This window comes from Castor canadensis, chromosome 15 (genome assembly GCF_047511655.1).
Source record: "Castor canadensis chromosome 15, mCasCan1.hap1v2, whole genome shotgun sequence".
Taxonomy (NCBI): domain Eukaryota; kingdom Metazoa; phylum Chordata; class Mammalia; order Rodentia; family Castoridae; genus Castor; species Castor canadensis.
This window is the reverse complement of record NC_133400.1, coordinates 3,792,864-3,820,023: the sequence shown is the minus strand read 5'-3', so window position 1 is coordinate 3,820,023 and position 27,160 is coordinate 3,792,864. Positions and strand designations below refer to the sequence as shown.

The window sequence follows — 27,160 nt, the reverse complement described above, 5'->3', positions numbered from 1 at the left end:
AGCTGAACCAAGTCAGTTCTGGAAAATCCAAGAAAGGAGGGACTAAAACCCAAGACAGAAGGGACCAGCTCCACTTCAACCAGAACTTGGAGAATTCTTTGGCCAGAAAGCTGAGGCACCAGGAGGAAGGGGCTGGGAGGGAGTACAGGCTATGCCTGAGGCCCCCAGCCAGTGGCAAGATCCTGGAGGGCCACCAGGAAGCAGGTAAGGCACCAGTACTTCTAAGCGAGAAATAGGGAGGTCCTGAAGGGCACTTTCTACAGGGAAAGGACCTGCACAGCAGGTCTGGCACATTCAGCAGATGCCAGCACAGTACCTAGCAATGGTGCCTTTCAGTCAGTGCTATCCCCCCAAAATGGTTCCCATAACCTGATGTTGCCTACAGATAAGGATGCTATGTACATCCTGACCATTCATCCATCTACTCATCCAACCATCCATTCATCCATCCATCCATCCATCCATTCATTCGTCCATCCATCCACTCATCTCTCCTCCATCCACCCATTATCCACCCATCCATCTACCCATCCATCCATCCATCGATTCATCCATCCATCCATCCAATCGTCCATCCATCCATCCAATCGTCCATCCATCCATCCAATCGTCCATCCATCCATCCATCAATCATCCATCCTCCATCCACCCATCCATTGATTCATCCATCCATCCTTCATCCATCCATCCATCCATTGATTCATCTACCCATCCATCCATCCATCCATCCACCCATCCACCCATCCATCCATCCATCCACCCATCCATCCATCCACCCATCCACCCATCCATCCATCCACCCATCCACCCATCCACCCATCCATCCATCCACCCATCCACCCATCCATCCATCCATCCATCCACCCACCCATCTACCCATCCATCCATCCACCCATCCACCCATCCACCCATCCATCCATCCATCCATCCATCCACCCATCCACCCACCCATCTACCCATCCATCCATCCATCCATCCACCCATCCACCCATCCATCCATCCATCCACCCACCCATCCACCCATCCACCCATCCACCCATCCACCCATCCATCCATCCACCCATCCACCCGTCCATCCATCCATCCGTCCATCTGTCCACCCGTCCACCCATCCACCCACCCATCCATCCATCCACCCTATATCCACCCATCTATCCACTTGGCATTTATTGTAGTTCACGTACATGCTTACATGTCATGTGGGGAAGGCAGGGAGAGAACAAGGGGACAGGTTGCACATATCACCTTGCAGGTGGCAAGAATGGTTATGGGAAAAAGAGGTCAGGCAAACCTCTGACTTACCTCTGCAACCTGTGAGTCTTTGGAAATCAAAGTAGAATCCTCCAAAGCACCCCCCACCCCGGCCCTTCTGCCTGCCTCTGCCCTTGTTGGCCAAGGTCAAACAGGCCCGTTGGGGTGGAAGCACATGCTTTGGAGTATGGTATGTGCTGACTCAGCTTTGCCATAAGAAAAGATGGACTCCAGCACTTGGGAGACTGAGGCAGGAGGATCATGCGTTCCAGGCTAGCCTGGGCCACACAGCAAGACCCTATTTCAAACAAAAACGATAAAATAAAATAAGATGGTCTTGTCACATAGTGTTGTGTGACTGCCAGTGTGCAAGGGCTATTTGTCCCAGAGAGGCTCTAAGCTAGAGTCCCTCAAGGATTGTCCTTCTCCCCCTCCTGCCCTATGGCCTGAGCAAGCCAGGCCTGCAACAGGGACAATGACCAAGAGCCACCTGCACTCAGGGTCTCCAGGGCCATGGGGCTTTGCTCAGTCCCAGAAGAAGTTGGCAGACCCTCATCCTAAATGAAAAACTGAAACCATGCTTCTTGTCACTATCGCCATTTGTCACTGGACAAGGATACGTGCAAAAGCACGATGAAAACCACACTGCCTCCCTGCCATCCTCCATCCTTCGTTGGGCCTTCCCCTAGTCCTCTAACAGGTAACAGGGCCCGCCGTCAACCTGGCCAGGTGCTGGGAGGCCCTCACTGCTGCACTTGAAAAGCCTAGCTGACACAGTACATTCTGCCTCCACAACCAACTCATGCCCCACAGACGCTTACCATGCCTGTCTTTCAGGCCAGGAGACAGAGGCTAGAGTTCACTCGTTTGGCTGTGGTCCTGTGGATGAGAGGCAGAACCTGGCTGAGCCCTCCAACGTCCCCTGTGGATAGGACTGTTATCCTGGGCACACAGCCCAGCTTGCACAGCTGCTCAGATGCACAGCACGAATCAGGAAACTCTGATCCCAGCTCCTCCTGACAGGCCGAGGGCTGCCGGTCTTTAGGTTCCCCCTCTGAGCCCAGGGGGGACTAGAACCCACAGGTGCCTGGTACCCACCTGCTCTCTGAACTGCTCAACCTTCTACCTGCCAGAGCTGCCTGGGCATGTTGGGGACGTGCTGGTCAGGACAAGGGACATACGTCAGGCTGGCTCTGCCACTCAGCCCTGACCTTGAACCTCTGCCTCGCCCACAAGATCTCTTGTTGCTGAAGAGGCTGTGGCTGGCTCCAGGCTGGTGTGTTTCACCGTTCTCTCCTCAGTGACCCAGATGCTGAGGAGTCTGGCCCCCAATTCCTGTTTGCCTAGTTCCCCCCCCTTCCAGATCACGTGGCCTAGTTTTTCCTCTTGCTGCCTTGCCAAGGGCAAGAGGCACAAGCCACATCCACCTGCAATTTACTAAGGGGACAGTTATTATTTTAACCAGAGGACACTGAACCCAAGAAACCCTGATGTCAGCAGGTATGGTCCTGACTTGAGGTGACCTCAGACTCACCAGGTCTTACATCTCCACCATGGCCTCTTCCTGTGTGATTTCCACATTGCCCAGGGGCTTGGTGACCTCATCCCAGAGTGTCCTAGGGGACAAGGAGTCCAGAGGCTGCTGTGCTCCTTGAGTTGATGTTTGGCCTCAGCTTTCCTCACCAGCTGCCCTTCAAAATGGCCCAGGTGGCCCTTTGACTGGCTGGTGGAATCATGTAACAGGCCATCTCAATCCCCAGGGGCAGGAGTGGGTGGCAGCCACTGCGGGCTGGGAGGTGGGGGGAGGTGGGCAGGTCCAGGTCAGGAACATGAACTTCAGATAAACCTGGGAGGACTTGGGGCTGCTCCAGAGGGTAGAGACGCCAGCCACTGCCTCCAGTCTTTGCCCAGTGCTGGATCTTCTCTCTGTGTCTCTGCAGACTGAGGACCACACCCACTTCCCTGAGAGGGGCTGTGTCCTCCTCAGTGTTCAGAGGGGCAGGTGCCACCATTCTGTGGAAGTGGAGGAATGTATCATACCAAGGGAACCCAGAGCCCACATCCCAAAAAGAAGGCTAGGGTTAAGCTAACAGCAATGCACCCCAGTTTAAACCAGGATGCTCCTCTAACTCAGCTGCTGGCAGTGGTGCAGCCTTGGTGGGCTGGGGATAAGGAGTTCCTAGAGGTGCCCATGATTCCTGTACACAGACTGTCCTCCACAGTCCTGGAGAGCAATACAGCAGCCAGAGGTATGTGGCACCTTGGAGTGAGGGACTGTGTGTGTAAAGACAGGAAAGCTGCCTGCAGGAGGAGTCTGGCGTTTACCCCAGGAGCAATGGGAGTCACTGGAGTGTGGCACAGGGTGAGGGGGCAGATTTGCATCTTGAAGACTGGGTCTGGTGGCAGTGTAGAAGATAGACTGGAGGTGGCACAGTGGAGGCAAGGCAGCAGGTGGGAGGCTGTTGGCAGCTTGGCTGGGAGATGCTGGCACTCAGACTTGGGCATGGCCCCCAGAAGGAGGAAAGCTGGTGGATAGTGGTGGGGACAAGGACAAGACAGGTCACTGCCTCCTGGTCATCTGTCTTAAGGGGACTGGATGGATGTGGTGTCAATCAATCCAGGTAATTCTAGGTTGAGGAGGGAGATAGAAAACGCTTTGTCATAAGTTTTTTAAAAATACAAAATATGTACTATGATCACATCTTTGTTTTAAAATATGCAGGAAAAGACTGAAAGAAGGTTCACCGAGGACGACAGATGTTCTTTGGGAACACGGGATTGTCTTCACCATTCTCTATTCCCCAGTATTTCATTAATGTTCAGTGGCAAACATTGTAATTAAGGAAACCCACGCTTAAGAGAGCAGACACATTTAATCACCTCTAGAAAAACCACTCATCCTCCTGTGTTGAGTCTCAGGGGTTTTCAGAGCAGAGAGTAGGACTCGGGGACCCCCGGCCTAACCTCCTCCACGTCCACAGTGACTTTCCTGCAGGTGCAGCCCTCAGCATGGGGACCTCTCCCACGGATGTGGTTGGCTCTGTTTATTTAATCTGGTTTATGCATTGTGTTCTGAATTCTGACAGCTTAGTGCCTATTTTTAAGTTCAGCAGTCTATTTCCTCCCAAGGAAATCTGCGGACCCCGGATTTGCTGGGGTGCACTGGCCTGCTGTATTGCTGCCTCTGGGAAGCAGGGGTTGGGTAGGAAAGGACTTGCCGTCTGTTTACAGGGGAAGTAGGAGGCAGCAGCCACTTTAAGACATGAGCTGGGGCCGGGGAGGCTGCAGACAGCTCAGTGGGACCCTGACATTGGGGACAGAAGTCTTTCTAAAGTGCTTCCAGCCTTAGAGACCCCAGGCAGCACTGCCCAGAGCCTCAGTACTACCACGTGAAGGACTTGGACGTGGCTTGCGGTGCCAGAGCCCAGAGCTGGAGCCGGGCAGGTCCATGGGGTACAGAGGTGGCTGTCGTCAGTGGGAGCCCCTCAATCTGTTCTGACCATGTAAACAGTAGAGATAAAAGTCAAAGAGGTGCCACAGTCCAGGGAGGGATCACGGTGGGATGTAAGACGATCATAGTGGGTTTGTGACAGCAGTAATAACTGCCGTCTGTGACAATGGCAACATAGGATTACTAGCAGTGACAAGGAAGTGATATGGATGCTAGCATTGCCAGCAGCTACCACTCACCACTTCCTGAGTCACCCCTGGCCTCTGTAGCACCTGGGAGGCTATTACTGGTCTCTGCTTATAGGTGAGGAAACTGAGGCACAGGCTTTCCCGTGACCTGCTCCAAGTCTCTGGCTATTAGAGGCAGGCAGGATTGGCCTCCAACTGTCCCTTCAGCTGCTCTGGGTGCCTTTCCTTCCCAACCAGTAGACCTCCGCCTGCCACCCAGAAGGGTCACCGGGAGCCTCACTGGGGCCCAGCTCGCTCTGAGGAAGACAGAGGTGAGTCAAGTTCATTTTGTGCCTGGGGGACTGTGGTGTGTGACTGTGGTGTGTGACATTATTCCCCTGGACTACCATGAGCCTTCCAGCACAAATCCCTGGAAGGGCTCAGGAAATGCAGACTGCTGGGTGCTCACCGAGTTCTGACCCAGGAGGACTGCCAAATGCAGAGCACCCTCCCTTCTAGCACATTCCCAGGTGTGCTGCTCTTGCTGGTTTGGCTCCCACCACAAGAGTCCCTGCTCCAGAGGTGCAGCCCTGTTCACGTGCACAAACACATATTCACTCAACAGACACATGTGGCTTTGCACTGAGCACGTGAGGCCCGGGCCCGCCCATCCTGCCCAGGGTGTGGAATACTCAGCCTGTTCTTGGCCTCAAAACAAATCCAAATCGTCCAAGCTTCCCCTTTAAACCAGTTACATAAATGTTTCCTGAGTCCTGGAAACTTCCAGATGGTCCTGAGCTCCATTGCCCCCTCGTCTCTGCAGCTGCTCCGGGGTGTCAGCCCCGGCCACTTCCTGGGGACATGGAGCAGCTGCTGAAACATTAGGGAGGTCAGGCGTGCTGGGTGCGAGCCCAGTCCCAACAACAGTCTTTGTGTGCTCCTTCCGAGAGCTGCAGGGCCAGAGGGTAGAACTGGGTCCCCGTGCCCCCAAACATCTGGGCCCACAGAACACGCAGCTGTCCTTCAGCCTCAGAGGAAGGCACGTGGGCGGCCTCTCCGCACCAGAACAACGGGTCCCTTGTCCCTGCCTTTCTGCCTGGACATCCTGAGGGCTACACCCAGGGAGCTGCGAGGTTCCCTGACCTCTGGGCACATTAGAGTTATTCCAGGACCCCATGTGGAGGCCACTCTCAGGCCCCAGAGAGGCCTGGCAGCTATTATTTTTGTCAAGGTCCCAGGCAATTTTGATGCAAGAATGTCTCAGATCCCCCTGAGAAACACGGACATGGACGGCTTCCTGCCATTTTATTTTATGTGACACGTGTCAAGTTGTGGTGTCTACCGAGGGAGACTATGTCACATACGCATATGTGCCTGTACAGGTGATGGCTAGGTGGTAGATTTTCATATGTGCTGTGTTGGTTCCCTGGGCTGCCGTAGCACAGGACTGCACTGGGGCTTAGGACAGTAGGAGTGTCCTCTCTATTCTCTCTCACTTCTGGGGACTGGATGTGAGATCAGAATGTAGCAGAGTCACGCTGCTTCTGGAGGCTCTAGGGGAGGCTCCTTCCTGCCTCTTCCAGTGGCTGGGGGTCCCAGCATCCCTTGGCTTGTGGCCACATCTCTTCCATCTCTATCTGTCTTCTCCTTTGTGCCTGGTCTCTTCTTCTGTCTCTTATGAGGACACCTATCATTGGATTTGGAGCCCATCCTTATCTAGGTTGATCTCATCTGAAAACCTTAACTTAATCACACCCACAAAGGCTCTTTACAAATGAGGTCAGGCTCACAGTTTTCAGGGGGGACTAAGTTGTGGCCAGCTCTTTTTTGCAGGTCACCATGCAACCCATTACACCTTATGTGATATAAACTGAAAGTTGGCCTCAAAGATAGGATAGGAAAGGCCTTGAGCTCCATCCCACTCCAAGGCCGGAGCCTCAGGCTGGGTCTGGCCCCTCCTCCATGAGGCAGGCTTTGTGTCACAGCCAAGTGAAGCAGCCAATCGCAAGGCAGGCATTTTCTTCACCTGCTCACACACCTGTAGGTGGCTGCCCATGAACACTGTGCAGTTTTCTCACCTTCCCTCCTCCCCCTGGCCTCTCCTCCCAGCTCCTTTCCTGGTCTTGGGCTTCCTCTGCCTCAAGGAGGACTTGCTCTGCCCCAAGAGCCACCTCGTCCCTTACTGTAAGTGCCATTGACTGTGGGGACCCTGCATCCCATCTTCAGCTCTTGCCTCTCCTGGGTTGCGAATCATGGAGCCAACTGGCTGCTGGTGTCTTCATGCCCAGCTGCCCAGGTTTGAAGGCCGCGAGCCCGTTAGAGGCTCTGCATCCCCCTTGGCTTATGAGTAAGATGAGGACATCTGGGACCACGTACAACCTTGGGGGGCTGCAGTGAGTACATGGTGGCTAGGGCTCAATCAGGGGTTGGTGTCTTAGCAGGCAGAATGGAAATGGCACAGCCCCACACCCACCCCAGGGAGGCGCCCAGGACTGGGAGGCCAGGTCCAGGGGTCAGGCAGACCACTGCTCTCTAAGGACTCTTTCTTAGAAAGACCCCTGTTTCTCTCATGGTACCTGAAGCTTAAAGGCAAGAGCAGGGCCTTCCTGGTCTTCAGGGATGAGCAAAGGATTTGAGGCAATGTCCCCAGGTAGAGAAGAACTGAGGACTGGAGTTTACTCTCACTAAGGTGCAAATGGCTGACAGCACCTCAGTTCCCAAGTAAAAGCAAGTACGAGCACCCTGGCTTTTTGCATCCAGGGAGCAGGAGCCCCTGGCTCCTGTCAGCGCTCCCAGTCTCACACCCACCTCGGAGTCGGTGCAGAACTGCCCGCCACTAGGGGGCAGCAGAGCACGGGGGACAGTATGTAAGTATCCGTGGAGGGGACAGAATGGACACGGCCAGGATGCGTGCACCTGGACAGCCCTCCCCCTCTTTCTCCTCCCAGTTTAGTCCATGCATCCTGGACAGGCTCCCCAGGAAAACACAACCTCAGTTCTTGAGGGCCGTCTTGCCCCAAGTAGATGGAAACCCTTTACCTGTCATCCATAGAAGGGTCCTGGGAGAGACCCCACCTGGTGTCCCTCAGCCAGTGGCCCTTGAGGTGGGGTCCCTGGGCTGGCAGCATCTGCCTTGCCTGGGAACTTGCTGTAAACGCAGATCCTCAGGCCCTGTCCCTGTCAAAGGAGTGTGAGCCAGGCCGTGCGTGTCAGGACCTCCCGGGGGGGGGGGGGGTGCTGGAGGTGCCTCAGAGTCAACACAGCCAGCGGGGGCACTGATGTGTTCGCACAGATGCTCAGCAATGGCGCTTTCAGGAGGATTAACGTGGTGTAGGGACAGGACGCTGTTGTGGCTGTTGTGGACCTGTTCTGCAAGCGCAGTCTGTGCGGGCCTCAGTGGCAGCTCACCCGCACTCATGGAGGAGTGGGCCACAGAACCCAGACACACAGCTTCCTGCCCCAGCCAAGGTCACTTCGCAGGAGGGGAAGGTGGGCGGTAACCTCAGGTGTCCAATCTCTTTTTAAGTCACAGACGTGGCTTGAAAGGAGCCCCAAGTCCTCCTTGGACTCTTTTGGCTACTGAACCAGAGTTCTTAGGAAACAGTGTGCCATCAGCCTCTTGCACCTTAGTAAGAATAAGTTGAAATAAAGTACTTCCCTGGCATGTGCCAGACTGCAGATTGGGAGGCAGTAGAACACAGGGAGACCTGGATTTCCACACGTGACAGCTGGGCCATCCTATGCGGAGACCCAACCTTTCTGGTCCCTAGGCCTCCTGCCAGTAGGGATAACAGTTCCAGCCAAATAAGTTTGTGGTGGGGATGAGATGAGGTAATTCATGTGACATCCTGGCCCGCAGTCAACATCCAACACATGTCAGCAAATTTTCTTCGTAAATAGCTCGTGTAAATTGCAAAAATGCTGTTTTCCCAGTCTGGTCAAAGGCTAGTCATAGTTCCACGTGACCAGGCAATTCTGCTTGTAAGGATCCACCCGAGAGAAATGAAAATTTGTACCAGTTACCACAGCCAAAACTTGGACTGTTACAAACAAGTGTGGTACGTCCATACACTGGAATATTAAATAGGCCGTAAAAAGGAATGAAGTTCTGACACAAGCTGCAACGTGGGTAAAACTGCTATGAAAAGTGGAAGAGAAATGTCCAGAGCAGGCAGCATCTCAGAGACAGAACGTAGATTAATGGTTGCCAGGGGCTTATCAGGCAGGGAGGGAGGACTGAGGGCTGATGGGGGAGACTACCACTAATGGGGTCAGGATTTCTTTTGGGGGTGATAGAGTTTCTACAGTTGATTGTAAAGACAACTGCACACTTCTGTGGAAGTACTCAGACCCAGACCCACTGAATTGTACTTTTTTTTTTGTGGTACTGGGACTTGAACTCAGGGCCTATACCTTCAGCCTCTCCACCAGTCCTTTTCTGTGAAGGGTTTTTTCAAGATAGGGTCTCATGAACTATTTGCCTGGGTTGGCTTTGAGCGTGATCCTCCTGATCTCTGCCTCCTGAGTATCTAGGATTACAGGCGTGAGCCCTGGCACCTGGCTGAATCATCCCTTTAAAAAATTTTTTTTGCAATACTGCCATTTGAACTCAGGGCCTTGTGCTTTCTAGGCGGGCACTCTACTACTTGAGTCATGCTCCAGTCCTATGCACAGCTTTTATTGGTTGAGATTGGGTTTTGCAAACTTCTTGCCCAGGCTGGTCTCGAACTGTGATCCTCTGGGTCACCTCCCAAGTAGCTAGGATTAGTGAATTATGTCTTCAAAGAAGGTTTAAAGACCCACTCTTCCCTCATGACGTTCTCTAAGGCTATTGTTAACAGGGGCCCCAAGAACATTTCACTCCTCTCCAAATTAATCCTAGGCAAGAGTTTAGAAAAGACTCTTGGGTTGGAGTCCATCTCCAGGTTGGAGGGCTCTGTCCCAGACCCGGTTCCGGTTCCAGCACCCAGGCCTTGGAAGCACTGCAAAGCAGAGCGATCGTCAAGCGGGAGGTCTGATTAAAGTCCAGGGCTTCTCCGCGGGTTTGTCTGCGACATCCCTGAGGCAATGAAATCCTAGCTGCCTTACTGACCCCCAGAGGAACTGCAGCAGCTCAGGGCAGGAGAGAAAAAGCAGGGTGGGAGCCTGCAGCCTGGGGAGGCCTTGCTGGGAGGCCTCCGGGGCCTTATCTCCAAGAGGACTGATCCCGCCCCACTCTGAATGTTTGTGCAGAGGAGCAGCCAGGCTGAGTCCCAGGAGGAAGGCGGCCCCACAACACCCACCAAGGGAAAGGGCCCCTCCCTGCTCTGACAGAGGAGGGTAGCCAAGGGAACTGCGTGGTTCCTTGGCAAAAGACGTCTGCGTCCTCTGCCTCCACCCTCCCACAGCCCCTTGCAGGGATCCCGTCAGCATCCCACTGGCCTTTGGGCTGAAGGATAGCCTCAGACCCCATGGCTGACCCCATGCAGGCTCATGGCCCAGTCCTGCCTCCTCCCACCCCTGGACTTTAGCACAGGCTCTGTACCTTCAGCAGCCATGTCCTCCAGGGCCTCAGTCCCCATTTCAGTTATGAGGTGCCCCATGGGCTGCTTATGAGTCACGACTGCCTCCCAACCCAGGATGGCTCCTTTTCCATAGTCGGTGGGCTTCCTGCCCCCTCCTCCTCCCAGAACCTTGAAGGTGCCTGGGCTCACCTGTGCACAGCACAGACTGCAGCCTGCTCTTGGGCGGCCCTGTCAAGCCCTGGAAGGTGCTAGCTCTGCGGGGGCCCCTGCCCACCCTCTCCTGGGCCTGGGGCTAGTTCCCTGCAGGTGTTTAATGAGTGGAGACTCCAAAGCAACCCCTTTCCATGTCTCTCTGCTCCTCACAGGCCCCTGAGGCCAGGACCAGGCTCCTGCCCCATTTCACAGGCGAGAGCCTGGCACAGAGCCCCAGCCTTCTCCTCCCGCTCAGCCTTGCCCGTCCAAGATGGAGGGCTAGGGATATCACCCATGGTAAAATGAGGGGCTGTCCACAGCCCTCTGTGGCTGGCAACTCTTTGGCTGAACACCGTTTAAACAATGCCTCCAGTGGAGTCAACTGAGAGGTCGCCTTTCTTTCTTTCCTTTGGCCTGGAAGGACCTGTCCCCAGGGCTCACCCACTTTTGCTGAGCCATCCTTCTTGGCCCCAGAGCTGGTGACCAGCCAAGCACAAGGAGCCAAGGTCTCCCAAGCCCCACCACAGACTCACAGCCCTACTCCATTTATCTTCCTTGTCAGGAAAAGGGACATGGCCCTGGGGAGCCTGCTTCCCGCCTTCTGGAAGAAAAGTAGACATGCCAGGCAGGCTGGTGGGAGGGGACAGTCTCTGAAGCCAGGTCCTGCGGCCACCCAGAGACTCCAGCAACCGCAAGACTTGTTCCAACCCCGATATGTCCCAGCATAGTGGCTCTGAGAGTCCTTAGGGACCCCTCTCCTCATCACTTGGCCTCTAAGAGAGGGGAGGGTACATAGTAAGTGTCACCATTCTGAAGACTGCTGTGATGTTTACAGGGGTGACACAGGTTAGGAAGGGCTGGACATGGCGTCAGACACATGGCAAGTCACTTATTCATAAAAAGCATGCTTATCTGTAAGATTCCAGCTCAGATCCTCAAGAAGAGGTCAAGACAGAGACAACTGTTTGCGGAGTGGGGAGCATGGAGAGAGCTGAGGGAGGAAGGCCGGGTGGGCAGGGCTCAATGGCACAGGTCGGGGATAAAGCCAGGGAAGCCTGGCAGTGGGCAAGGCCACGTGAGCCTGCCAGCAGTGTTTCTGGGTGTTTCTTGGTGTGGGGCTGGCGGTGTCCATGGAACGAGCAGCTTCACCATGGCTAGACGGCCCTGTTGGAAACCAGGAGAGGAGAGGGAGGTGACCAGGCTGCCGTGGTCTACCCGAGTCCCTCGCAGGTACAAGACGAGGATCAAAGTCCTAATGACCGTGCTGACGACTGGACCACGTTTCCTGAAGGGATGAACTTGGGGCCTCTGGGACTCATCTGGGCACCTACGCCTGACATTGGCTCATGGTAGGGAAGCCAGATGTGAGGACAAATCCCAAAGGGCACAAGAGCCCGGAGGCGACTCCAGATCAGGGCTCAGCCCACGCTGGATCAGGCCCAGTTGAGTGAGGAAGCGACCTGTCCACACGCTGTGGAGTGAGGAGCCACACGGGGCCATTTAGGCCTCAGCACCGTGTGCTCCTTTCCTGTGTTACTGGACAGACTCCCAACTTCGGTTTTTATGAGACCTCGGTGTGTTCTGTGGGGCTGGAGGCCAGAAGGCCCATGGGTCCCCCAGGATAAAGTCAAGGCTCGTTCCTCTGAAGGCTCCAGGGCAGAAACTGTCCCTGCTTCTCCAGCAACCTTGGCTCATCATCCCTTCTGCCATCTTCTGTCATCACATGCCATCCCTTTGACTGATCCCCTTCTTACAAGGACATCCCCCCTGCCATACACAACAACCCAGGATGTTCCCCCATCTCAAGATGTGACCTTAGTCACATCTGTAAAGTTTCTTCTTCATAGATCTGGAGATTGGAACTCAGATGCCTGGGGTCACTGTTCTGCTGACCACGCACTGTGTCAGGCAACCTCTGCCTGGTGCAGGTGTTGGGATTGAAGTCAAGTGGCTTTGGCTTTAGGTGCTAACACAGCAATTTCTCTTCCTACGGTGTCATCAACGTCCATTCTGTTTGTCCCCCTTTGATGATAAGAGTGCCTCTGTTTTCACTGAGCCAAAGGTCACTCTGCAACAGGCCACATTTCCCAAGCCTCCTTTGCCGTTAGGAATGACCACATGACTGTGATTGTCTAGTTGAGTGTGAGCAGAAGCCGTCTGTACCACTTATAGATCATGCTCTCAAAACTATGGGTGTGGTGGTACACACCTGTAATCCCAGCGTAAGGGTGTCTGAGATAGGAGGATCATGAGTTTGAGACTAGCCTGGCCAACAGAATGAAAGAAAATGGGCATGGGCTCTCTTTGTCTGTATGTGGGATGCAGACATGGTAACAGGAGCTACAGAAACCACTCTGGACCCAAAGGATAAAGCCACATACAAAAGCACACAGAGGATTCCTGCCAGGCCTGGGCCACCCTCTGGGCTAAAAGAGAAGGAAACACCTGTGTTGCTCAAGCCAGAGTATCAGGGGGCCTTTGTCAGCACAGTTTACACTGTACCCTAACTCAGGCACGTGAACACATGTCTCTAAAATGTGTCAGTGACCCTGAGGGCCTCTGCCTCCTCTTCCTGCTCCTTACCATGGCCAAGCTGTGGAACCTGCAGGTAGGACTCTCACTCCTCCTTCATGCCCACCCAGCCCTCTGCCTCAGATTTTAAATTCTAGCAAGACCCCAGCCGACTCGGGTGCATGGCACACTGGGGGAGCTGGGCTGGCTCTTTGGGGCTTTGTGTCTGCCCCTTGCCACTGTTCTCTTTTCCCGACCCTGCCTCATGTCCCCAGACCTTGTGCCTCCTGGGAGTCCTTGCCTCCCCCGGACCCATTTGTACCCAATCCTTGCTTTGGGCTCTGCTTCTGGGGACTCACCCCTAAAACCCGGGAACAGAGTAAATTAGTATTTGCCACCCCTTTCAGCTGCCCCTGACTTGTCAGAAAGGTTCTGAGAATTTCAAGGTGTCCCTGTCCTGGGGCCAGTCCAGACATTTGCTCTGTCCCAATCTGAGCCACAGCTCAGGCAGCTAAGAAGATGTAGGTATAGGAGACTCAGAAACACTTTGGGCACCCCAGCTGCTCTGCTGCTGCCCTTCCCCCACTGACCCCTACAGCTGCCAAGGTCACAGCAAGGGTGAGTGGCCATGTTTTGTCCTCAGGAGGACTTCTGGGAACTGCTGGGCCAGGCAGCCACTCGCTGCCCACTGCCAGGCCATGCCGAGGCCTGGTCTGCATCTTGGTGCTGGCTCTGGCTGTCTGCTGGGCCTGGTTTCCGGCCTGGCTTGTGTTGCTTGGTTCAGAGCCCGGGGCTGACATCGGCCTGCTGGCCCGGCCTGCACTTGCTCCGCTGCCTTCACCTGGCTCCACTGATGCTGACCTAGAATTGCATCCTTGGCCTCCAGCCTCCCTCTTCCTATTGCCACAGGTGCCCGGGAAGTTGATGGACTTGACAGGGGGACACAGTGCCCCTCCCTGAGCTGGGATCCAGCCAGGGCTGGGACCTAGCCAGCCAGGCTTGGGTCAGTGTGGACATCTCGGGCCAGCTGGGCGGCCCCTGGATGAACCATGCCAAGCTCAGGCTGCCACTTGCTTCACCTCCTACAGGATTGGTGGCTGCTGGGCCAGACTCCCAGGACACATGGAAATGCTCCTTACGATGTGCTGGGTAGAGCGACCCTGCCCTGTGCAGCCCCTCCCCACATTCAAGGCAACTTTCTAGGTCTCTTCCAATCCGCCCTGAGCCCCCACAAACAGGCTCTGCCTGGTTCAGACTAACGGAACCGAGTGTTCCAGAAACCCTCTTCCCACGCCTGAGTTTCATCCTACCTCAGTCTCAGCTCATGGAAAGATTTTTTTTCCTCCAACTCACATCACAAAGTTGGTCACGGCCATCCAAGAATGACTTGACTGCAAGGTTTGCAAACCACCCGCATTCTAAAAAAGCAGAATCCCACTTGCTTTCAGGAGAAAGGACTCTCAACAACCCAAGAGATGACTTTGTCTTTAGGACCAAGTTCTTGAACAAATGAAGCCTCTCTCCCTTTGGAGTCCCTTGTGTTTTGTCTGGAGCACGCCAAGTTCCAGTTCACATCCAAAGGTCATCTCGGAGCATCCTGGGCTCCTCCCAGAGCCTTTGCAGTGTGAGCTGGTTTATTAGGCCTGGCAAGGAAACTCCTCTCCCCTTTGAATGGTCTCCATTTATAGGCGTAATAACTGCTACCATTTTTAGGTGTTTACGATGTGCTGGGCCCCGTCTCAGTTAATGCTTGTTATGTCTCACGAGGTAAGCTAACACTGTCCCCCACTTTATGGATGAAGAGATGGGGCTCAGAGAGGTCGAGGAATTGAGAACACAAGCAGGGCTTGGGGATCCGGGGTGCCCAGTGGCCTGTTCTGGAATATCCTTTGTTCTTTCTGAATCAGCATTGATTTTACTCGTCTTGTGGCTTTTGTTTTTCCAAACAAAAGCTAGTTGTTGTTTTGTATTTAGTTGGGTCTTGGTAGGACCTCCCCAAAGCAGGCAAGACAGGCTCTTCCAGGGTAAAGGGAAATGTTTGTACAATAGTCGTCAAATGCCTCAGCAGGAAATCGGTCATATAGAATAACGCTTGAGAAGCTGAAATGAATCTGTGTGGGCAGCTGGGTTGAACCCCAAAATTGGTTCCAACCCTTTCAAAAACATCTCCCCCCTCTTTCTTCATGTTTGTTTGTTTCATTTAAAAAAAAAAATTTCTTTTCTTGCACAAGTTTTCCAGGCCTGGTTTTCTAAGAGGCTGTTACTGGGTCAGACCTGTCTGCTAATCTCAGGGCCAGGCTGATTTACGATTGCCTTAAAGATTCAGGCAGAGTCACTCAGGCTGGGTGGGGACCATGCTCCAAATGTCTTGTAGGTCTTTAGGGAGATCCCGTCTCAGGATTCCAGATTTGGGGAACCTTCTGCAGAGGCTATTCTGTCAGGCTGGGACTCAGCCTCTCCTTTTCGATCTCTGACCCAGACCTCGAGGACCTGAATGCTGACCCAGCCCCATCCTAGGCCCTCTGTTCTCTTAAAGGAAAACGGGTGGCAGAGTTGCACCCCACGGGTGTGGAGCCCAGGAGGACCTCATGTAAGTTCACTGAGTGAAGTGTTCTTTTTGGGGATATGGACTCCAGCCAGGCCCAGTGGGGTGCCCTGCATGGCCAACTGCAAACCTCAGAAGTTCCTGAACAGTGGAGGAGCTACAGGCTCCTCCTCTCAAGGCTGCGTTGCTGTCAGCAAATGGCTGTCTCTTATTTCTACTGCCCTGTCCCCAAAGCATCAAGAACATGTAGGAGAGCAAGGAATCGTGTTTCTGAACTCATTCCCTCCAGGAGAGACTTAGAGGAAATTTCTGCTTACCAGGACTTCCAGCTGCCCATCTATCCACTCGACAAATCCTTTGCAAGCTCGTTCCATGTGCAAGGTGTGGAGGAAAGTGAGCCACTCGGTGCTGCCCGCTGACAAGACAGACCATGTGATTGTCAACAATGGCCAGAGCTGGACAACGGTCCACGCCTGCAAACAGGTGCTAATCACCAGGGGAGAACTCAGGCAGACCCGGCCAGGTCCTAGTGTTGCAAAAAGGAGCAGGCTGGGGTGGGCGGACATGCCAAGGAGGAAAGACTAGGGGTGCTTTGGGGACCAACATAAAGGATTCTTGCTGTGGCAGCTGTGGCAACCAGGGTGGCCAGACCTCACCTGGGGGCTGAGGACCTAGAGCAGATGTACCATGGTCTCAAATGGAGGGTGGGGACGCTGGCTGAACTGACCTGGAGAAAACAACCTGGAAGGTCAAGGCCTCATTGAGAAGCAAGTTCAGAGGAGCTCGGTCAAGGAGAGGGGCTTTGTCATGGTTATTTAACTGGGACTCCACAGTGGGGAGTCCCACAGTGGGCAGTCCACAGTGGGGCTCTGACCCTGTTCTGTTTCTGGGAGATCTGAGGGTGTAGGGTTGTTCTGGAAGCAAGAAAGTTGCAATGGAATTTCATACAAAGACAACAGCACAAGGGGGGCCTGGCAGCGGAAAGGTGCAAACCTAGCTCTGGGGTGGTGGCCCGTGGAAGGTTCTGGAACATCCTGCCCATTGACAGTCCCCAGTGTCCTCACCAGTTCTGCCTTTTGTCAGACAGGGCCCGGTGAGCTCTGCCTCTCAGATGTCCCTCTGGCCTGGCCATCAAATGTGACATTGCTATAAAGCCTCAGCCCAGCCCCCACCTTTACCAGCGGGTGGGACAGCTGTTCTTCTGCTCGTGGCTTGTGTGGCCCTAGGCGTTCCCAGGGAGCACAGCAGAGATTGGGAAATAGGGTAACCGTTTCCAGATGTCCCTAGCATATCCAGGCCTGGCTTCAAACCGGATGTTTGCTTGGCTCTATGAAACTTACAAGCTGCAGAAGAGGGTCTTCTCTGACAGCCATGGGGACCCCCATGTGGTTCTGTGTGCCCTCTGAGCTCTCGTTGCTCAGCCCGGACATGACCTTGGGAGGCCTGCCTGTAGGGACCAGCTGCCCTCTGGCTTCTGGTAGACTTTGTCCAGTGTGAGGGGTGCCAGAGAGACTGCAGAGAGGAGTGGGCATCTCTCCCCCAAATTCCTGTCCTGTGGGGCCATCTTTGTCCGGTCCTGTCCTGCCTAGCAACCCTACACAGCCCTCCTGATTCACCGACAGCTCCCGACTGGCTAATGGCTTCAGAGAAGACTACCCTGCTGATGCCAGCCTGGGGTTTGCCCCTTCCGTGCCATCCGTGCACCCACCTGGCCCATGACAAGGTGCCGGCGCACTCGGTGCTTCCTGGTCACAGACGGCTCCGCTCTCTCTGTCCTCACATGGCGGAGGGGCCAGGGACTCTGTGGGGTCTTTCTAAGAGCACTGGTCCCACTTTTGAGGACTCTGTCCCACTGGTCTCCTCACCTCCGAAAAAGCCCCTCTCGATGCCCGCATCTTGGTGATTCCGTTTTGTCCTGAAGTTCAGACCATGGCAGAGAGTCAGGCAGACCTGTCCCGTCTCCGTCCCCTGAATCAAAAGGGGGGAATCTCACTATGCAGGCGAACGCTGTGGGGAGGATCCGATAATGCACAGCCGATGTCCTGGCACATCCCACAGCCATGATGATAACCAGTGACAATCAGTGGTGCCTGGACCATCACACCCATTGTCTTGATACTATTACATGGTACAGAAGGGAAATCAAGGCACAGAGGGTCCAGGTGACCTGCCTGCACATAAATGGCTAGTGAGTGGCACAGGCAGCCCCAACCTTGAGCCCTTCTTACCCTTTTTGGTGGCGCACAACAGACCAAGTAATGGGGTTACCCTTTTGCCTACCTTCCACTGTGGGAAGTGATGTTCACGGGATGGACATCACTCAGAGATGTCCTTAGGGCTTGGCGTGGGTTCCTTGTGGCTTCTCTGACTCTTGCATGACCCCATGACTTCTCCACTGAACCCAGTGTGAGGCTCAACCCTGTCAACACTCAGGTCACTTATTCAAGGCCCCCCGAGGCACAGACGGTAGCAGATCCCAGAGACTAGAGGGACCACTTGGTCTGACCAAGCACGGCAGGTTCCTGGGCACGTCTTTGCTTCCCGTGTGAGTGCCTGCCCCTTGCACCCCACCTGAATGGGGTCCAAGAGACACGTGCCTCTCCTCACCAGGCTGAGCTAAACCACTGGCGAGGACACGGCTCCGTATGGAGCACAAGGGGGATGCTGAGAGCCAGCAGGCCAGGCTGGTGGTCTCCACGTGGACATGGCACCCTCCCTCCTCTGACACATTTAGGAAACAGGTCCCTTGAGCAGCCACCCCCGGGAGGCTGCAGGCTCCACAGCCCAACATATAAACCACTCATCTCGCTTTCCAGAAGCTCTGGGGACACTGTGCTCTGTGACGAGCCCTAACTTATATACTAGAAATGCTGTCATTAGATCATTAATGCATGCTACAATTTTTTGAGCAATGAGATATTTACAGACTCAAAGGATTTCCCACAAATTATAATTTACAAAGGGGAAAACAGCAGTGCTTCCCTGAAGAATCTGGCAGACATAAACTCAATCAAGTGACCAAGCTGGCAGCAGTATTAGAACAAATCAACAACCACGTGTCACCTGATGGTGCCCTGACGTTGCTACACTTCTGCACTGGCATTCGGGGATGGAGGCCTGAGCCTCAGCCTCGGGGGAGGGGGAGCTATTTCAAAACGAAGGAAATGAAGAAAGGGGTTAAGGGGTCATGACAATTAACTAACTGCCATGTGCTGTGTCCAGATTACAAAAGGACAAACAGTTCTGAAGGCCACTTGGGATCGGGGCTGACATTTGTGTGTGACTCGGATTCGAGGTGAACTAGGAGGGGCTGATTGATGGCACTGCAGCAATCCCGGGTTGACCACTGGGCTGTGGCTACTTACAGAGCACAGCGTCCTTGCTCCCGGAAATATTCGTGGGGAAAGGGGCTGATGGCTGTGACTGGCCCTCAGAGGTTTGGAGGACACGCTCACACTCACACACACTCATGCACACCCACACACATTCACTCACAAACACACACTCTAAACTCCCGGTGAGTCTGCATACAGACTACACAATCCCCCATGGGCCATCGTTGCAATGTTTCCATGAGTTGGAAATTATATCAAAGTTACCAAAAAAAAAAAAAAATCCAGTGTTGCCCAAACCAAACAATCCTTTTGGTCAAGATCCACCCACAGATTGGAGGTTTTCAGTACCTGCATCACAGATCCCGTGCCACTGCCTCCTGCTCATAGCTCCAACACCCAGCACCCAGCGTGACTTGGGTGCTTACAGTAGTCCTCAGATCAGGGAGAGAATCCAGAACAAGTGGGACGGAGAGGAGAGTTGAGAAGCTGAGCCCTTTGCTGTTCCGCTGACACACATTCTCACCTCAGGGCCTTTGCACCTGCTGTTAGGAGCACCCCACGCAGTAATCTCACTGCCTTCTCAGAGAGAGCTTCCTTCCTGGGCCGCCATCCTTCCTGAGCATTCTGTAGCATCCCTCAATATCACTACCCCTTCTTTATTTGTTCCCATAGCACCTTTAAAAACTAGTTTTTACTTATTGTACCTCACCCCCATTAAAATGTAAGCTCCACAGACAGGGGTTTCTTGTCTTTTTATTCATTGCTAGTGCCTGGTAGAATGTTTAGATATGGTTGGCCCTTAGACATATAGGGAGATAGGAAAGGAAGGAGGGAGGAAGGAAGGGAGAGCTGGAGGAGGGAAGGAGGAAGGAGGGAAGGGAGGGAGGGAAGGGAGAGAGGAAAGGAAGGAGGGAGGAAGGAAGGGAGAGCTGGAGGAGGGAAGGAGGAGGGAGGGAAGGGAGGGAGGGAAGGGAGAGAGGAAAGGAAGGAGGAAAGGAAGGAGGGAAGGGAGAGAGGAAAGGAAGGAGGGAGGAAGGAAGGGAGAGCTGGAGGAGGGAAGGAGGAGGGAGGGAAGGGAGGGAGGGAAGGGAGAGAGGAAAGGAAGGAGGAAAGGAAGGAGGGAAGGGAGAGAGGAAAGGAAGGAGGAAAGGGAGGGAGGGAAGGGAGGGAGGGGAGGGAGGGAGGGAAGGGAGAGAGGAAAGGAAGGAGGAAAGGAAGGAGGAAAGGGTGGGAGGGAAGGGAGAGAGGAAAGGAAGGAGGAAAGGGAGGAAGGGAAGGGAGGGAGGGAAGGGAGAGAGGAAAGGAAGGAGGAAAGGGAGGGAGGGAAGGGAGAGAGGAAAGGAAGGAGGGAGGAAGGAAGGGAGAGCTGGAGGAGGGAAGGAGGAAGGAGGGAAGGGAGAGAGGAAAGGAAGGAGGAAAGGAACCAGGGATCATGGCCCACTCTCCAAAGTTTCGCCAGCACAAGCCCTGATCCAGGTCCTGACTTCCAAATGCCTGGTAGGAGCGGTTCTCCCACTTTGGCCTGAGTCTCCCCTGAGAGCCTTGTCTTCCTCCCCAAGCTGACTGGCACTTCTACCTAAAAAGTCTGAGCAACCTGGTGCCACTTTTACCTGCTGCTTGCTCCGCTGTGGCCTGGCAGCCCACCCCGGCTCTTCACCCTCCTGTCTGTACAACGAGGGCCCAGCGCCATGCTTGCCAGATCAGCCACCTTTGGCTCACCTGCCAGTCCCCTCTCAATAAAAGAGGCCAAGTGCAGGGCAGTTCCTGGGAGGGGCCAGGGCGCTGGACCCCAGCCTCGCACTGTGTATCCGTCACCCTTGGTCAGAAAGGAGGTGGCTAACTTAATGGTGAGGACAGCTCCAAAACCCACCAGGCAGAAAATGTGTATGCAGAGCCTAGGGCCAGGCGTGGGTTTGGAACCTGCCATCGTGTCCACGACGATCTCATGTTCACCAAGGGGAAACTGAGGCCTGGGCTTGCCCTGAGATCCCTGCTAAAGAAAGTGGCCAGGACTTTTGCTCTCCCTTTTCCTGCTGTATTCGGGACAAACTTGTTGGATGCTTTTCTTTTGGGGGGGAGGATGACTGGAACCCAGGGCTCACATGTGCTAAGCATGCGATCTGCCCCTGGGCGCAATGCCTGGCTGTCTTTCTCCTGGAAGCGTTTACCTATGCCCCCAGTGTGCATTGCTGCTGATGTGGGAGACTAGGGGGTCCCCGCAGAGCCCCTGCGCTAGCATCCCACTTGTAATGCTCCTGACAAAGGCTGACCTCAGCTGTGGAGGCCTCAGGCTTGGTCCCTCTGGGTGACTCTAGGGACTTGAAGCCTGTGGAATGTGGGACTCAGCTCCCTGCCTGAGGCTGGGGGGACGCTGAGGACGGGGGTGCTGAGGAACGGGGTGCTGAGGAACGGGAGGTGCTGGGGTCGTCACCCTCCAAAGGAGTCCCCAGATCTGAGTGGGGGGTTGTGAGTTTGGGTTGGTTTTGGGTCCTTGTGGCTTCATCCTGTACCTGCTTGCTGGCGCATTTCTGACCCCTCCCACACGAATCCCTGCCCCAGGGCTGGGCTTTTGGGGTTCTTTGGGAAGCAGCTCTTTTTCTCGGGTTTCCCCCAGCTTCTTGGGTAGGGAGAACATGGTTTTTTCACCTACTCCACCAAGGCCAGCTGTGTGACTGTCACAATTCTAGGTGCTACAAATGCAGTGTGTCCTTGTGTGGGGGCGGGGCTCGCTGTGATATCTGTGCTCATGACCATGTGTTTGGGCCTCCCTGTCGGTGTCTCTCCATGGCTGTGGCTGTTTTACTATCTCCACAGGTGAGAAGCAGGTGAGGGACCCACAGGAGTCAGTGAAAGCCTGGTGTTGAGACGAAGTCTGCCTGACTTACTTCCCCACCCCAGGCAGGCAACTAGCATACAGTGTGCCCTAGTCTGAGTGGCCGGGTCCCCAACAGGTGCCCAGGACAAGCCCTGCTCACAGCCGACTCCACCCTGAAAGCATGTGAGTATCACGGAGATTGGGGAAATTCACCCAAAACTGAGAGGAGCAAGAGGAAGTGACTGCTGGGAGTGGCAGCCTGTGACCCTCCACCAGGAACAGGCTGACATGCTCAGCCACTCTGAGCTGATGGTGGGGAGGGGCTGGTACCAAAGGACCCTGTGGAGCAGAGCCCAGCAGAGACTTGGGGACAGTTGGGAGGCTGTCCCTAAACTGCTGATTCTCACTGATGCTGTGGCCTGGCACGTCTTTCAAAGCCATGTCAAGGTCCAGTGGAGAGGCTAACAGTGACCGCAGTCACGCCTGGCACAGGTAAGCAGCATGCTCCCCAGTGTGCGATGCCCGTTGGAGGTCCCCTCCATCTGTCCCACTGAGGATGCTTGTCCGTTGTTCCGTTGTGACTTGAGACTCAAAGGCGCGCTCTCTTAGACACCTGTAGTCATCCAGGACCCTTACCGTGTCACAGCCTGACCCTGACTCTCCATCGCCACCTCTGGACCAGGTGTGATCCAGGCTGCTTTCTCTCTGCTGCTCAGGTCTCCAGGGAGCCCATGTGAGGACCCTGCCTGGCTCTGACACCTGCCTGCCCATGACCATACTTCTCGTACGGCTTCTGAGACTTGGTTATACAGGACCCAACCCTCCAGCCACCCCTCCAGCCACCCCTCCAGCCACCCCTCCGCACAACCATCAACTTTCGCCTCAGCTGTCCCCACCTGCCCTGCCTCTCTCCACCCCCTCCCCCACCCAAGCCAGCTGTGGCTTCTGCTGCTACTCACAGGACAGGGGACTTGCCTGGCTCAGGCCTCTGCACATGCTGTTCCCTCCACCCGTACACCCTTCCTGAGCCCCTCGCCTGAGTCACTGTCTCCTGCCAAATGTTATTTAGGACACAGGACCAACTGACTGAGAATGCATCACGCCCATTGCCCTTCCCCACTGCCTCTGTTGGGCCTCTGCTTCCCACAAGCCAAAGGAATGAGAATCTAGCTGTGAGATTTCAGGCAGAGCGGAAAAATAGTTTGTGTGTATGAAGAAGGGAGAAAAGGCCTCCTTTCTGAGCCCTTCAATTATTATTAATTTGTACTTAATTTATTAAATGAATAATTAGTAAATTTTATTAGTTCTTAGGTCAATATAAATATAGCTTACATAAATCAAGGTCATCTTATGAATTACTATTTAATCAGATCTCTGCCAATCATGGACAATATCAGGCATGGTGGGAACACAGATACCTGTACAATGGCAGGCAGGTGCTGTCCCCACGGTTGTGCGGGTCCAGCCCTGGCTCCAGGCTGCCTCAGGGACGTGCTGCCTCCCCTTCAAGCCTTCTGTAGCCATGGTCTCAGGCTGCAGGCCCAAGTGGATGTCACTTTTTCTCCCCGGGGCAGAAGGTAGGGCCCACTGCTGTAGCCAGCCAGCCCCGAGTTCTTGGAGCTGTGGCAGTGAGATTTGGCCCTTGTGGTCGTATCGGTCACTGCATGACAGCCAGGGGGACCTGCTCCTGTGGATGCTCAGACCCACTCAAGGAGCACCCACAGCTGCTGGGCCCCTAGAGGACCTCACACTGGCCATTATGTGCTCTTGCCTGGGAGGTGCCATACCTCTCTTCTCACAGGGCTCACTGGCTGTATGCAAAATGGGGGCCACACGCCCACCACAGAGGGACAGAAGGTATAATCTTGGCTGGCGCCCAGGGTAGAGCGGTGGCACTAATGTCTGCTTCGGGTGGCTGTGGCACGGTTGGTTTAATTGCTCCTGTAGGGGTTGGAGACGATGCAGCAGCCTGGGAGGTCACACGGTGGTGTGACTTGGTTGAGGGGGTTTTGACGTCACCCTTTGGGGCTGACAGTTAAAAATGAGACCAGGCATATTTAGGTGAGGATGAGTGGAACGGCCTTCCGCAAAAGCCCTGTGACTGCCGGAAATGTCATCTTTCCCAGCAACTGTGAGGAAGCCAGCATTGTGGAACAGAAAATGGAGGAGAATGAAAAGAAGTGGCAAAGATCAGGGGTCAGAACTCTCACGACTTCGGAAGTCAGGTTTCTGAACCTGACCTTTCTTCTAAGAGCCAAAGAAGGGCAAGTAGGGCTCTGGTTTTGGACAGCGCCCTCTGGTGGCTGTCTGTGGAAGGGCGTCCTTCCATGCACCTAGACAGCCGCCAGCTGCAGGGCAGGGCAGGGCAGGGCAGGGCAGGCCTGGGCTTGGCTGGAGCTTCCTTGATACGGTCTGGAATCTGCCCATCCCATTGATGCTGAGTGCACATATTCACAAGGCCAGACTCCCAACAAACGCAATACAGAAGCTCAGCCTGCCGGAGGTGTCCAAAATGGCCGGTGCAGAGCCCCGTTCTCCAGGAGGCCCCAGGGGACAGGTGGCTGTGTGGGGCCATCGACAGAGCCCCACACAGCTGAGGCTTTTTCTGTTGAAACCCTGGCTTGGGTCTGAAGTTGAGTGAGGTTTGGGATGGGTTGCTGACTGCCTCCCCAGGTTTCCTGGAGGAGTCTTAATCTCAGAGCCTACATGAGCATGTGTGTGGTTTATTTCAGACAGACAGGCAGACAGCCAAGTGCCATCCACTCCCAGCCCTTCTTCCAGAAAGGAGATAAGCCAGCTGGCCAGACACAGGACACGGCAGCTATGGTCATCCTCCATGTGTTGGCCTGGCTCTGCTTGAAGCTGGTCACTAGTCACCTAGCACTTCCTTAAAACAAAGCCTTCAGGAGAAAGACCTCTACCAGCAGGTTTTCTTCCTTTCAGACAGTCTGGATTGAGCCAAGTGGACTTTTCTGGAAAGACAGGAGGATTTGGATCCTCCCAGCCTGTCACTGACTGAGTGACCACGACCTCATCCTCTCCCATCTCCTGCCCTCAGTTTCTTCATCTGATAAGTGGGGTCCACAGAAGTTGGGAGAATCAGAGCAGTGATGATGTCTGTCCTTATACACATGCTTTAAACCCAAAACTAATGTGCTTCTCCCAGAAAATGTATCAGACTTGAGCATAGCTGTAAAGAGTGACTTTCTGCTTGAATCAAATGAAGTCAGAGATTCCAATATCGGCCAGGGGGAGGCACGTGCCTGGCTCTGTTTGCAACAAAATTGTTTACTGTTGGTGTGCAGGACTGGCTGAGGTGCATGTGTTTTTTGAAGACAGTGAGGAAGAACATTTGCTTGCATAGTTGGAGCTGGGATGGCGCAGTGGGCTAGATCCTTCCAGAAAGACATCTCTAAAATGTGTCTTTAAGCTGGTCACTGAACCTGAGGGCACACCAGGGCACCTCCATACTAGTGAGTGTGACCGGGAAACAAGCAAAAGAAAATACACACCAATAACAACAACAGCCTCGATCTTGGGGGGGCCAGAGGTCTGGGGGCTCTTTTGCTGGGAAGCCGGGCTAGGGTGTGCATGTCAGTCTTCGGGAAAGCAGAGGGCCTGGGCTGTGGAAATTTCCGAGGAGGGAGTGTTTGCAAGCGAAGGTTTGGCAGACCTGATCCAGCCTCCTTGGCTAGACAAGGCCTCTTTGAAGAGAATCAAACACAGCAGGAAGATGGGAAACGGCCTTGAATACACTGGTTTCCTTGGCTTCCAAGAAGACCTGCCAAAGACCAGCCTGGGTGGCTTAAGGAATTCCACTTTACGCACCTGTGGTTAGCAGAAGGCTGCTGCTCCCAAGATGTCCTTGCCCTAGTTTTGGAACCTGGGCAGGCAGAGTGGATGCTGTAGGTGTGGCAAAACAGCTTGGATGGGAAGAGCTGCCTGAGCTGTCCAGGTGGGCCTCACTGAGTCACACGAGCCCTTAACGTTGGAGAACCTTTCCCAGCTGCGGTCAAAGGGAGCAAGGACTAGGGAGAAGGTCAGGGGGAGGCAATGCTGCAGGCGTGGAGGTGGAGGTAAGGGTCATCAGCCCAGGCACCTCTAGGAGCTGGAGAAGGGAAGGAACAGGATTCTCCCTGGAGCCTCTGGCAGAACAGGCACCGCGCACACCGTGACATCAGCCTCGGGCACCAGGCTGGACTCTGAATACCAAAGCTGTACCTGACAAGTGTGGCATTCAGGCTGCTGAGTTGTGGACATTGAGGCAGCCACCATGGGCAGCTCATGTATACTCACTGAGCAGCTCCGGGTGCCTGTCCTGGGATGCCACCCTTCATCTCAGAAGATAAGGAAACTGAGTCTCCATGAAATGAGCTGGCTTGTCATGAGTGCCTGAGCAGGGACAGGAACCCTGGGCTGACTCCAAGCCATCTGAGCCCTGGCTGCTCACACGTAAGGGGGTGCGAGAGCAGCCAGGTGGGCACAGTGCAATGAAGTGCCTGCAGGTGGTAGGTATTCGTCAAGGTTCATCTTCCTGCTCCTTATCCCAAAGAGCAGGTGTCATAGATATAGCCTGGCTGCAAAGTGGTGTTTTCTCCTTGACATCACAAAGCTGGGCAAAGTGATGCATGCCTACCATCCCAGTACTTAAGAGACTGAGGCAGGAAGACAGAGTTCCAGGCCAGCCTGGGCTATATAGTGAGACCCCGCCTCAAAAAAACAAACCATAGCAGAGTGGCTCAAGTGATAGAGAGCCTGCCTAGCAAGCATAAGACCCTGAGTTCAAACCCCATAATGCCAAAAATAAAACAAAAACATTACAAAATCAACCCTGGCTTCTGTGGGCAACTCTCCCCCATTAGCATTGTCTTGGTGAATAGTAGGCTAAGGCCCCATCAGAACTGGGGACAAAGGGGCTGGGGAGTGGCTCAAGTGGCAGAGCGCCTGCCTAGCAGCTGTGAGGTCCTGAGTTCAACCCCCAGTACCACAAAAAAAAGAATTTAAGGAAAGAACAGGGGAGGGGGGCAGGGCCCTTTAGGTTGGTGGGGCTCCTGAAGCCCTCTCAGCACCAGCCACACAGGAACCAACTCTTCCCTACACAGAGGATGGAGGATCAGTTTGGCTCAGGAACGCAACCCTGTTCATACCCGCTGCCTGAAGGTGAACCTGGGGCTGCCCATCAAGGTCAAACCCTCCTGTAGTCTTGGTCTAAGAGGCAAAAGTTCAGATTCTCTACTGGAATTCTTGCTCCCCTCTTGGCCAGGCTAGTTTCCTGGCCAAGAGCTTTGCACTCCCCCTAGGGGGAGCCCAGGCCACCATACAGCCCTGGCCGGTCCTAAAAGTCTGTGTTCCAGCCTGACTATGCCATCAGGTGTGTCCGACCTTAGAA

The 27,160-nt window shown here is 54.4% G+C and overlaps 2 long non-coding RNA genes across 2 annotated transcripts; one reads left to right on the top strand and one right to left on the bottom strand.

Annotated features, from left to right (window-relative positions):
- Positions 1–5,615: 5,615 nt before the first annotated feature.
- LOC141417339 (uncharacterized) lies at positions 5,616–16,819 on the bottom strand. The gene is made up of 3 exons (XR_012441863.1): positions 16,686–16,819; positions 14,387–16,036; positions 5,616–11,729 (listed from the first exon to the last, which is right to left on the bottom strand). It is a non-coding gene; the product is annotated as an uncharacterized lncRNA (long non-coding RNA).
- LOC141417338 (uncharacterized) lies at positions 15,984–26,711 on the top strand. Its single transcript, XR_012441862.1, has 3 exons — positions 15,984–16,104; positions 21,771–21,954; positions 24,504–26,711. It is a non-coding gene; the product is annotated as an uncharacterized lncRNA (long non-coding RNA).
- The last annotated feature ends 449 nt before the right edge of the window (positions 26,712–27,160 follow it).